Source organism: Epinephelus fuscoguttatus, linkage group LG14 (assembly GCF_011397635.1).
Source record: "Epinephelus fuscoguttatus linkage group LG14, E.fuscoguttatus.final_Chr_v1".
Taxonomy (NCBI): Eukaryota; Metazoa; Chordata; class Actinopteri; order Perciformes; family Serranidae; genus Epinephelus; species Epinephelus fuscoguttatus.
The window spans coordinates 16912536-16925183 of NC_064765.1; positions in this window are offsets into that span (position 1 = coordinate 16912536).

Below are 12648 nucleotides of genomic sequence, written 5' to 3' on the forward strand. Positions count from 1 at the left end.
ATGCATTGTGTTTTTTCAAAATACCCTTCTGTTTTCACAGTAAATGTGCCATTTACAGACACTTTCTTTAAACAAAAAAATGCAGTATGTCGGTACAACACTGCAAATTGACATTTCTTTTCCTTCAACAACAAATGCATATGGTTACATATTGCCAGCACACACACATGGTTGGGTTTAGGCAAAAAAGAACTGTGTTTGGCTTCACAGTCTAACGAGGAAGCAAACACTTCCTCCCGGGTGAAAGTCGGTGGTTGTTGGACCCATCCACCACCTCTCCTGCCCACCCTTTTTGGACCTTTGCCACCTTAACTTTCATTCTTGTCCTGTGGCGTTTCCCCCTGACACTGCTGGGCACCATTAAACTATAATGTCAACCAGCCGTGTATCATGCCGATGTGAAAGGATGGCTTTTTTAGTTGGTGTCTGACACCAGAAGTCACTCAACAAGTGTCGAAATTGATGACTTTGGATTGAGACTGGGTGTGTGTTGCTGTACCCCTCCACCACTGCAACCTGCCTCCTTACGCAGACTTTCACTCTTAACATTACTTACCTTTTTACCTTCATCATGAGTTACACACAAATTACTTGCTCATGACGAGGTGGGTTATATAAGAACTGTGGTGCATTACCTTTTTGTTTGTACATGTGCGAACAGTGCCTGAGAACAGCCTGTCCAGATGGTTAGAAAAGTTTGAGGTCCATTAGTCCCTGTAACACTCATTTATTATTTCTTTTTAGGGTTTTATTTATTTATCTGCTTTTGCTAGGGCTTTGTTTTCTTTATAAGAGTTGTGCAGCGATATAAGCACCTTGGGTTTATAAAGGTAGCCAGGTAGGTATAGAGGCAGGGTGCATCTGGAAAGGACAAAGGAGCGATAGTTTATTTTTTTGTTTGTTTGTTTGTTTTTTGCTTGCTTGCCAATGCTTGATAAATAGCAAGAAAAAATTCCAAACTTCTGTAGACCTATGAGCAAAAGGCATTTTTGCCTGTATAAAATCCATCCAATGGTGTATCACTGGCCTTCTGAAATCAAGTTACTGATGCTGAGTGAAAGCAGGGCTGTTCACCCAACATCAGTCCCTGACCTCAACTAACAGGCAGAAATAAACCCACTTGGGTCACCAAAGTCACCCAGGAACACAACAGGTGTGTGACTGTGACATCCACGGGTAAATTGAATCTATAGATGAACAAATATCAAAGCTCTGAGTGTGTGCACTCGAGTTTTCACTCTCCGCAGCCCTTCCAGAGGCTTTAAAACCTGTGACCTAAAACTAATGACACATTCTTGAATTAACTGGGCCTGCAGAGTAAAGGATGCTGCTATTATTCACTGGAGAGTATCTTCAAAAAGCCAGTTAACAAGCTCTACTTACAGTATGAGGAGTGATTCATTTAATGGTGACCCGGCCTTCACCGTGAATACTAAAACGTATTCCTCGGTTGAATAACGCCACAGTCTACATACAAAGCAGTCTCAAAGAGCTGGTCAGGCAGCTTGAACTTAAATTTTCTTCGGGTCAGATATCACAGACACATTTCAGAATATTTGTTTAATCTTAAAATTGAACAATATTTGGCAACAGTTAAGATGAGTGTCCCTGGAGTCACTGATGGATGTTAACATCCTTTGCTTGATCCCGTGTTGGTTTACCATAACCTCTGCCACTGAGGGGATGATGCAGATCTCCTAGATCAGCAGTTAAGACTCCATCCTCCTGGATACTTTTTGTGCTGAGCAGGCATACATAACAGCCAGTCCAATCCTCCAGTGTGGGGGATTTCACTTCGCTCCAGTTCACAGCTCCACTTCCAGCTCCTTTAGAAGAAATCTGTCTGTATTAAAGAACATAAATAAGTTGCATCACATCCTCTAGTTTGTCATGCATCAGTACATTTATGTTGATCTTACATTAAGGGTGATATTTTCAGTTCCTTTTGCCATTTTTTTTTCTCCAAGGAAAACACAATATGTAAATGACGTACTGGGTTATTACTGTAATTCCTGGAAGTAACACTTCCACAGTTAACATGCTTAGTTCTAAGCACCCAGTTAGCATAAATTGGCCCTTAGGTTCAATGTTTTTCAACCAAGATCTTATTAAAAATGTTGTTTCCCACCATTTAAAATCCTGCATAGCACGACCTCAATAAACTTACTGCTGTGTTGCATCTTCTCACGGAGATTAAATATAGACCAAAAGGGAAATCGTTGAGGCTTTCCAAACAAGGATAAATCTTCTTTTCACAAACAGGAAGCTCACAGAGTCAACAGACATGTTTATATGTGCTACCAGGGAAAGTAGCACTTTATACGGTTTTATGACTGCATCTACATCCTCGCTGAGAGCAGCAAGTGTGTATGTATGTGTATTAAATTAAAGTCAGCTGAACATTGTGAAAAGCAAAGTTTGTGATCCTTTTTATTGGAAGAACAGAAAGGCATGTGCACTTCCCATGTTGGAAAATAAGATTCAGTTGTTGGAGGCTTAAAATTGAGCTGTGTCAGGAAGCTGCAATAGGTTTTGAGAAATTGTCATTGTGTTACACAGGCAGTCAAGATGATGGGGGAACATTTAGATAGCTCTGCTCGGAAAAACAGACATTTAGGTTTCAGCCGACAAGGAATTCTGATGTTGAGTTCTCAGTAATACTGTGTCACTTTGAGGACTATCAGATTTCTTAGAACCAGACAGTGGAACACTTTGCCTCGAGTGACTCAGTCATCCAGTTAGCAAAGAGCACATACCCACATTCCCCACTGACGCTGTGATTTATTACTAGCAGACGTATCGTGGGATTGAGTTTACTGGCAAAATTAGTTATAGAAATTAGACTGAATAATGATCCAGCCCTGGTGTAATGGATGGTGGAGTCTGATGTTTTTCTAAATCATTACCTGATCATTAAGCCAAACTTGCAGTTTTCCAACAGTACTTAAAAGGTAAACTATGCAGGGTTTTTCTAAAAACAGTGTATAGACTCGTACAAAAATAAACCCTCTCAGTCATCACTAATGACCCACCAGAAGTGTGTGGCTCTGTGTTTATCTGCAGAAGCTTTGCAGTCTGCCTGTATTTTCTTATTTTCTTCTTATTTTACTGGGTTCAGGACCTTCCTGGACTTAGTGCGCAGGTGAGGTCATGACCTTTATAAACAAGGTATTGACCAGGCAGTAGCAGCATGCATCTGAGAGGAAACTTCAGAAATCACAGACACCACCAAAATAAACAAAAATACAGTGAGGTGAACACTAAAGCAGGGTACAGACATAAAAATAATCGGGCTGCTTTTGTCCCGATTTTCCCCCTTCATGACCAAGGATGGCAAATACCCGATTATCTTATGTCTCATAAGATGATCCTGTGGTGTGAGGTGTGTTAAGAATCAATTTGTCCCAATAATCTGCTCGGAAAAGGGTCGGGGCTGACAATCGTAAATATTAAACTTGTTCAATATTTACGATCAGAAATCCTCGTGTGTGAGGAAGGCCGACGACTCCCGAGTCCTGACTCCGTGAATTGTGATGTGGAACGTAATGTAGCCAATCAAGAAGCGAGCTGACTGAGGAACAAGGAAGCAGACATAGTAAATGAAGAAGTACAAAGTAGGGTGGACGTTGGCAATGGAGGACCAGCTCGTAGAGTAGAGTGTTTATATAATGTAGGCTGACCAAACGTCCTCTTTTGCCCGGACATGTCCACTTTTCACGTCCCGTCCGGGGTGTCCGGGGCATCCGGGGCATCCGGGGGGTTTTTATAAACTGATGATGATGTCCGGTTTTCCATGTGTTTGTGTGTGTGTGTATTAGAGTGTGGCACGGGCCGCATATTTCTGTCCGAACCCAAACCGAGCCCGACATTATTTAATGACCAAAACACTGACTTTGTGTCACACAGTTGTTACAGTTACAGGCTATTTAACAGGCCGGGTGTGCTCAGCAGAGAGGGAGACCTCCGTGTTTGAGATGGGAGCGGGAGGCGGGAGGTCCGACGCGTCCAGCGAGGGGAGAGGGAGAAATAAAACAAAATAAGATAAAATAGGAAAAACCTGTCTCCCTGTTTAATTTTATTTTCAGCGTTTAATCAAGGCGGAGGCAGGCAGGCAGCGAGGGGAGAGATAGAAACTAACAGCCAATGTGTGTCTATGTGTGTTATGTTCAGGTGTTGTCATGTAAATAACAGTGCCCAAGCAATAAACAGGACAGACAATAGGATTTTATCTATTTTTACACTACATTTTCACTGAAAGCTGACCGAATCCGACCCGAGCCCGAATACAATTTATACATTTTTGACCAAACCCGCCCGACCCATCGGGTACTGTTGGGCTCGGATCGCCACACTCTAGTGTGTGTAGGCTATGTGTCCCCTATTGGGGCCTATCTGAATTTCTGTCTTTGAGAGATATTATTTTGTAATATAACTGAATTTTCTATCCATACATATAAATTTTAAATATATTAAAATTATAAGGATTCTTTGAGTAAACTGCGAGTATCATTTAAGTAGGCCATTAAAAGTAAAAAAAAAATAGGCGGTTCAAGTTTGTGAATAACGATATGGAAGCAAAAGAAGCTTTTTAGCACCTTTACTTGTAAAATATTTTATTTTTTGATGGAATAATAGAGCCATGGTTAGGAAAAGACACCTGAGATTTTGAGAATTAAGTTATAACATTTGGATTTTGTTCTGATATTTCCTGTATTTATTTTGAAGTACTATCCTCATGTGCCATCGCAGTTTCCTGTGTTTTCCCGCCTTTCATTAACCACACCTGCTGCCACTTACTCACCTGCCCCTGATTATCCTCTTAGCCATCCCTGTGTAATATACCCACCAGCTCATGTCTCTGCCAGGTTGTCTTTGTTTTGATATGATGTTTTGAAAAGAGTTTAATCCACGTGAATTGGTCTCTGTCTGATTTTAACACTCTCATAAGTACAAGGATGAATCATTAGTTTGGTTCTTGTCATTGTGCGTAGGTGTTCTAATATATCTACATGTTAGTGTATATCTTGTGTTTTTTATTGTGTTGCTTGGCTGTAAGTTTTTTATACGCTTCTGTCCTGGCCTGGTCTACCTTGAAAAAGAGATGGTTGACTTATCTGGTAAAAAAAAAAAGGGTTAAATTAAAAAAAAGACAGGAGTCAGCCATGTTGTTTCTGCAGTAGCCCAGAACTGACAAACCAAACACTGGCACTAGGTAGGGCTATTCGCATTTTTATATTAGCCACTGTAGTTCTCCAACACACTTGGCGCATTGAAGAAGTTTCAGTTGGTTGCAGGCAGTGGGTCCTCATCCACAGAGATCACCATGTTGCTCTGTCATGCCTCCAAAGTAGCTCAGAATGGACAAACCAAACTCGGGAGAGGGCTATTCTCATTTTTGCTTCAGCCACCGTAGTAAGCAGCCCCTTCATGACAAGAGTGTCAGAAAAACACTGATCATATTTAACGCAGAACTGCTTTATTCAGTGTTTTTACCTGTTTAAATCATTGTGTCGGTTTATTTTTGGAGAGGAAGAGACCTCTGATAACCTGGCTCCTGGTTAAAACCTCCTGAACAATGAACACTGACAAAATTCTAAATGAATTCAGCTGGTGCCAATCTGTAATCCTCGCTGCCAGATGCCACTAAATCCCTCCTGAATCTTACACACTGTTCCTTTAAATTGAATATCCATTTGTACAGTAACATGAGGTAAAATACTAAAAACATTGTGAGAGGAAAAAGTGTGGTTCAGGTGTGTCTCACCTGTTGACATGTCAATGTGGTTTCACTTCATCACATCGGTAAATGTTACATTCAGATTCATGTTGCCTGGATAAGTCGACATATTGCTGCATATTGTAACTACCAACAAAACAAGACTTCAAACACAGCATCACAGCCATGCTCCATCACCACTGATGTGCTTTGAATGCAAGAACACTGCAGCTACAGTAACACTTAGTTTAGTCTGATGTGCATCGATGTGGTTCTATACTCTGTAACAAACCTCGTTTGTTCTGCAACCTCTTTCATTTTGTGATGGACATGCCACTGGGCATGCACTGGCCCCAATTCACAGACGTATAATCCCGGTAAAAATAGATTATTAACAAGCATCAAACTGGGTCTTGTCATGTTACAATATTCCAGGTTGATGGTAATGAGTTGGAATAATGCCACGCCACCTACTAGGCTGGCCTGCTCAACATTTATGAATGCCTGTGGTGTGACTGATGTGGTCTGTCACCCGGGCCTACATTGCCCAGAATGTGCGTGTTTGTATGTGTGTGATTTTATGTATTTATGTATACCCTGTGTGAGCGTGTTTGTGGATTCACGGGAGATCGGTCATGCTCTTTGATTAATCCTAAATATCCTGAATCTTGGGGGACTTTTATCGTAATTTTGGCTGTGACAGCTGCGTGTCAGAACCTATGAATAGCATTACAGTAGTATGTGTAATCAATCAAAAAGCAACCTATCGAGCATCAAGCAGGAGGATTTTGAGCCAAAACCACAAGCGAAACATTATATAATGAGATCCCTACATCCCTCCCACACACACACCTGTTTATTATTTGTCAAAGGAGATGTGAGTAAATGCATGCTCCTCCTCCCACAACATGCAACACACACGTTTTATGTGCTGTATAAGCTCTTTTTTCTCAGCTTCGTGCACTCACCGTACAGTACGCCTTAGTTTGCCTCTCCTCAACTGATGCATAGCCAACAAGGCAGGTGATTTATAATTAATGCTCAGCTGAATATATCAGTTCATCATGTGTGTGTTTGACCATGGGTAATCCACAGGGATGCAGTCTTAACATTGCTTTACACACCATGCCTCTCTCCACGTTTCTCACATGAGCCGCCTGCGAGTTCATATTTCAGACATTCAGTCAAGTTTCTCTCCCTCGTTTGAAACTGATAGCTTATGAGTTGTTGTTTTTCTACTTGCACCCTATGTGACCAGAGTCATCTATCACCAAGGTGCCTTTTTTTGTGTTTCCACTTGGCCAAGTCTGTTTGATTTTCATCAAGCCACGGTGCAAATGGAGAAGCCTCTCTGTGCATCTGCGCACCACATCTGCTCTGGCTAAATTAATGCATCTCAGCCATATTACAGTCCAAAATTGCAATAGCCTCTTTGGCTTTGTGTCTCTGACTGTGGCTGTTACAGAGCAGTCAGATGTGATAAAGCACATTTCTCAATGCCCACAGGTGACAGAGGTGTGTGTGTGTGTGTGTGTGTGTGTGTGTGTGTGTGTGTGTGTGTGTGTGTGTGTGTGTGTGTGTGTGTCAAAATGTGGTCTTGCAGCATCTATTGTGGTGAGAACTACCACAGAAGCTTTTTTTCACATGGTGTTTACATGTCTGTCTGTCTGTCTGTCTGTCTGTAGAGAGATGTTATCAATGCGACAATGTCACAACCACGCAAGATGCAGTCACGAATCTGTACAGGTGTGTAGCTGAGATCACAATGAGGGCCACTTTGAAGATGGGTGTGGTCAAAGCAAAGGCTCCGGAAGTAGGAAGTTCACTTTATGCCCCTGGCCCACAGTTGTTCTTGCTGCCCAAGGTCGCAGCACAGCACAGCGGCTGGTTCCAAGTCAGCCGTGCAGTTCTTTTCCACAATTGAAGCAAGTATTAACCTTTTTTTGAGGATCCTGCACAGTCAAGAGTGAGAAGCATAAATGCTTGTAAAGAATTAGGCTATAGCGTCACTCTATATTTTTGTTATTGTTAAAAAAAATAAAATAAATATAAATAAAATCACATTAAAAGACAATGGGCCATATTCACAGACATACCAAAAATACTGTCAGGGAGCTCCTAACTTAGCCGAAGAGTCCTAGCTTAGGAGTGGTTTAGGAAAGTTCTCAACTCGGAGCGAGGAAGGGACAGAGGAGGAGGTGAGGAGGTGTGTTTGGCCCTGTTGCTAGGCATGATGCATTCTTTTCTATTCTATTTGCGCCCTTTTTGTGAACCTACGAGGTGTGGACACCCAGTGGAAATGAAATGAAATGCTTACTGTGAAAGTGATGTCATTGTTAGTGTGGTCAATCAGCTGATGGAAGGTTGAGACAGACCCAAGTCATTACTGCTGCACTGTTGCATTTGTGTTGTGATCATTTGATTTCTGGCGTTAAGCGTTGGGTGGGAAATGTGTGCGTATCCCTAATGACATCAACCACACATATTATCCCTGCATGATCTAATGTGTAGCATTTAATTTACTCAATGTCATCCAGCGTTTGGAGAATATTTCCCCAACCTCTTTGTTTTTCTGCCATTTTCTCCTCTGATTAAGAAACTCCTAAGCCTCTTAAAAGTCCTCCTCCCTACTCCTAAAAGTTTTTCACTTTAGGAGCTCTTTTAAGGCTTAAGAAGCTCAGTGAATAACTTTTATCTTTACAAGGACCTAGTCTTAACTTTAAGGATAAATTCTAAGAATTTTCTTAGAATTTCATCACCTGGAGAAACTCTTTGTACTAGGAAGCTTTGTGAATACTGCCCCAGAAGCAACTGTGCTTTAATTATTTCTTTAATATTTTTCATCAACTCCAACCCACTGGTGGCACTCAGCCTCAAACCCACTGGTTCCCACTAAAGATAGGAGTTTTTGAAAACAGGTCATGAATACAAAAAGCAAAACAGTTTCTGTAATTTTTGTATTTGTTAACAATAACAAACACATTTTATAATTTTGCCAGACATATGTTAATACTATATCAACAATCCATTCAACAGCTATCCTGCCGGTGTTTGTCCAGAGCGTCCTTACTGCACCTATCCTGACTAAATGTTTTAGTTTCAGGTTGTATGTAGAGTCCTAAGAGAGCAGACACTTTGTGCCCTTTTTCACTTTAGAAGAAAATGAATCTGCGTAACACCGTGAGCCGAGCGCCCTGTGTGCCACTGCTGCTTTGTTTCGCTTTAATGCTACCAGGCAACTTCTCAGGCATGGGGAAGATTACCAGTCACATCAAAAGACCCAACTGCCAATCTGAACCTGATGAGAGCAGCAGAGTTTCTCCCCTTTTGCTTAAAGGATTCCCAGAGGTAATCCTCTAACTTTCCACATGCATATGTGACCAGAATACTTATTTATGTGGCACAACATAATGCAGTTTTTGAAAGTATATTTTAAAGTTGAAATAGACTTTTTTTTTTTTGCTTTAACTTGTCATTATTGGTTGCACACTGTAAAGACTATATAATAATGACAGCATTGGCATATAGATTGGTTCCAAATAAGCCGTGCTTTCACTATGCAAGTCTGTCTGCCACAGAGTACGATGTCACGGGAAAATGAAGCTTCGATTTTACAGCACAAAGGAAGTGTGTCAACCAGAATTGTGCTTTTGTTTTCTGCTGTAACTATCGGTTACAATCCCCAGCAGTGGAAATGGTGGACGGCGGAATAACTGATGCAACTGTGGAAAACAACATCCAGTGTGTCCTGTGTTGTTGGTAGCTGCTAGGCTCTGGGGGAAATGGGAAGCGATTGGTTTGTCATTTCCGCCATTAGTTATTACTTGGAACTTCATAACAGTCATGATGCTTTACAGTGCAATTGAATGTTTATGCCAAGGGCCAATACACTTCCTGCTGTCTATATATACACTGCTTAAGTAAGCCTTGGTGGAAAGGGCATGTATGTTTGTGTGCATTTACTTGAGATCTAGATGGAGGAGTGGTTTGACCCCTGTCCGTTCACCCTTCAGCTCTCATTGCATCAGTCCTGCCAGAAACACTCCTTTTGCTGCTGCAACAAAATCAAGGTCCCATATGTATAGCCATGGCCTTTGACAGCTGGAATAAGGAACACACACACACACACACACACACACACACACACACACACACACACACACACACACACTCACGGTCAAGAACACCCATAAACATTCCTGACCTGGGTGAGACTGTGGTTTAAAACCTCTTTTAGCTTTTAATCTGCTGGAAATATGGGTCGTGTGTATCACCATCAACTAAAATCAAACCTGTCAACTACACAAAGACGAGAAGGTCGGATACAGACATAGATTTGAATTCATTCCAACAGAGGCTGATGTGAAAGGGTTTGCAGCATCCATGGAAATTCAATTATTTGTTTTACTAACCTTCAGAAAAAGGTTCAGCTGACTGGGGTGGAAATGTCAAGTTGAGCCATTTGGGAGCAAACTAACAGCCGCCATTATTGCAGCTTGGCTTCTAATCTGTCCGTCTGTTCTTATTCTGTCACATTTAAAGAGTATTTTTACAGGTGATTGTATCTGTTATACCACATTCAGCCTTTTTTTGCCCTACAGTAGGTGAGTGATAAAGTAGGCAGAGGATGATTTGACAGTCCTTGTGGGTCTGATGAGTTGTAAAGCCCTGAGGTGACAGGTAGCGGACCAATCGGTGCACATAAAAGTGCTACCACGTGCTTGAACTGTCACCGTCACTTCATCATAAAGGACCTGAAGATGTCAAGCATGGTTCGCTGACGATTTCGTAGCAGTAGAATGAATCCATTCCCTGTTATTGTGACTAATAAGCCCATGGGTATATATCATGAACAAATACAGTATATGAAAAAGCAGCCCATGGCAAACATGTCACTCCTCACTTTTAGCTTCTGCTCATGTGGCTGTATGTTATATTCATAGCTCAGGTATAACAGCCTTGAGCAGCTCAGTGGCTTTGTGGATAGAGAGCGGCAGCACTCTCTGCGAGTTTGCCTGTTTTCTCTGCTTCTCTGGTTGTCCTTTGGGTGCTCTCGTTGAGGCCACATCAAATGAAACTCATTATAATTTAGGTTCAGGAACAAAGGCAGTGCCCTACTCTAATCCAATCTTCCATGCCTAGGCATGTCCAAACCCCTTTTCTACTTCCTCTCTTCTTCTTTCATTACAGGGACCACAGGGGGCACGATGAAAGTCTCACTCCCTGGGTTCCTCACCACTACACCTCCCGACACATCATTGATTCCCATTTGACCTGCCGTTCAGCATTTCATGCTTGACCTCATTTCATCACACCCCTTGACCTTCCTTCATCATCCTTCACACCTAATAATGCACTAATTTGCTCACTCAAAGGAACAGTCTGTAACATTAAGGGGGATTTAGTGGCATCTAGCAATGAGGAGTGCAGACTGCAACCATCTGAAACTTCACCTGGTGAGAATTTGTTTAGTGTTCATAGTTCAGGAGGTTTTTGGGAGATGAATGAACACTGAATATAGCTTTGTATAAATGTATTTGAGTCAGTTTTTTTCATCAGAAATTTTCACGTCTAAAAATAAATATGACTTCACGTTGTGTCAATCACATCTGCACACTGAGTCACACTCCATCAAAAGTCTTTAGAGATGTTTGACTGAGAATCAGAAAGAAATCTGAAGAAAATGTGGTGGCAGGACACAGCTGTGACAAGACATAGGAACGGGGCACACAGAATCATTTCATAACTCAGATAGCTCACTTTCAATAAGTCAGATAGTAGTATTCAGGTGGATGATGAAGAGGAAGAGGAGGATGTGGACCACACACAGAAGACTGAGAGGGTACAGCTCCGCCCCTTCATGTAGCTACGGTGCCAAATGAAGAACAGGGCAACACATTCTCACCTCAACCTCGTCACATTCTGACATTTTGGTCATGGACTTTCAACATCCACATAGGACGTGCAAGGTACCGTAACGTTCTGGGACACCGTGTCAAGTTCTCTTCTTTTGAGATACACTTCTGTTTTCACAGGAAATTTAATGTTTACATACCAGTCGTTATCAATACCAATTGTTGGACCAATCCATCGCCCCTCCCACCCGCCCCACCCGGACTTTCACACCTTTAAAGCTATAGTTGGTAATGTTGGAGAGCTAGCAAGATTTGAAAGCGGCACCTCCTAAGCTCCACCCCCTCCTCCCCCTCCCGTCAGTGCTCCGTCCAAAGCCACGGCCCCACATGAACTTGAATGCGCATCCTGCAGTAGGAGTCAGCAGGGCAGAGGAGAGCCGAGTAAAATAACAAATCCCCCCGAAGCAAACAAATAATTACCTGTCCAACAGAAGGACAGCAACCTCTGCATCACTTTTCAGGCCCTTCAGCTCCCTCAGCTGTCTCCACTGTTCAAAAGCTGCACCGATGTTGACATCTTGCTTGCCCTCTCGCTTTATCCAAAGCCTTTTTCGTCGCAGCCTATTCTGCCTCTGACTTTCTTTTCTCAGCCTGTTTAGCAGGGCGAGCCATTACAAGTAACGCTAGAAGTGGTACTTTTGGCTGCATTTTCTCTGCTATTGTTCAGCAAACTCCTGCTAACTTGGTATTTCTGCTGAGGAGTGTGCTGAATATTTCCGGCAACGGTGACACGTGATGAGTGCATGCAGGGAGGAGGGAGGGAGCATGGGTGCAGATCTGATGACAAGTTTGGGGGGGACACAATCAATTGTGATTTTTTTTTCAATTGCACGCGTGCAAATCATGCCCACAGAGCGCTTGAGATTACCAGCATATTTCACGATTTCATAGAGGCTCATCACCATCACCAAGTCATTCAAAAAGCACCACAAAGAGAATCATATGCTTACCTTTACTGTTTATTTCTCTTAAACAGCCAGTAGTACATGGAACCAGCCATCACCCTCCTTTTCACTG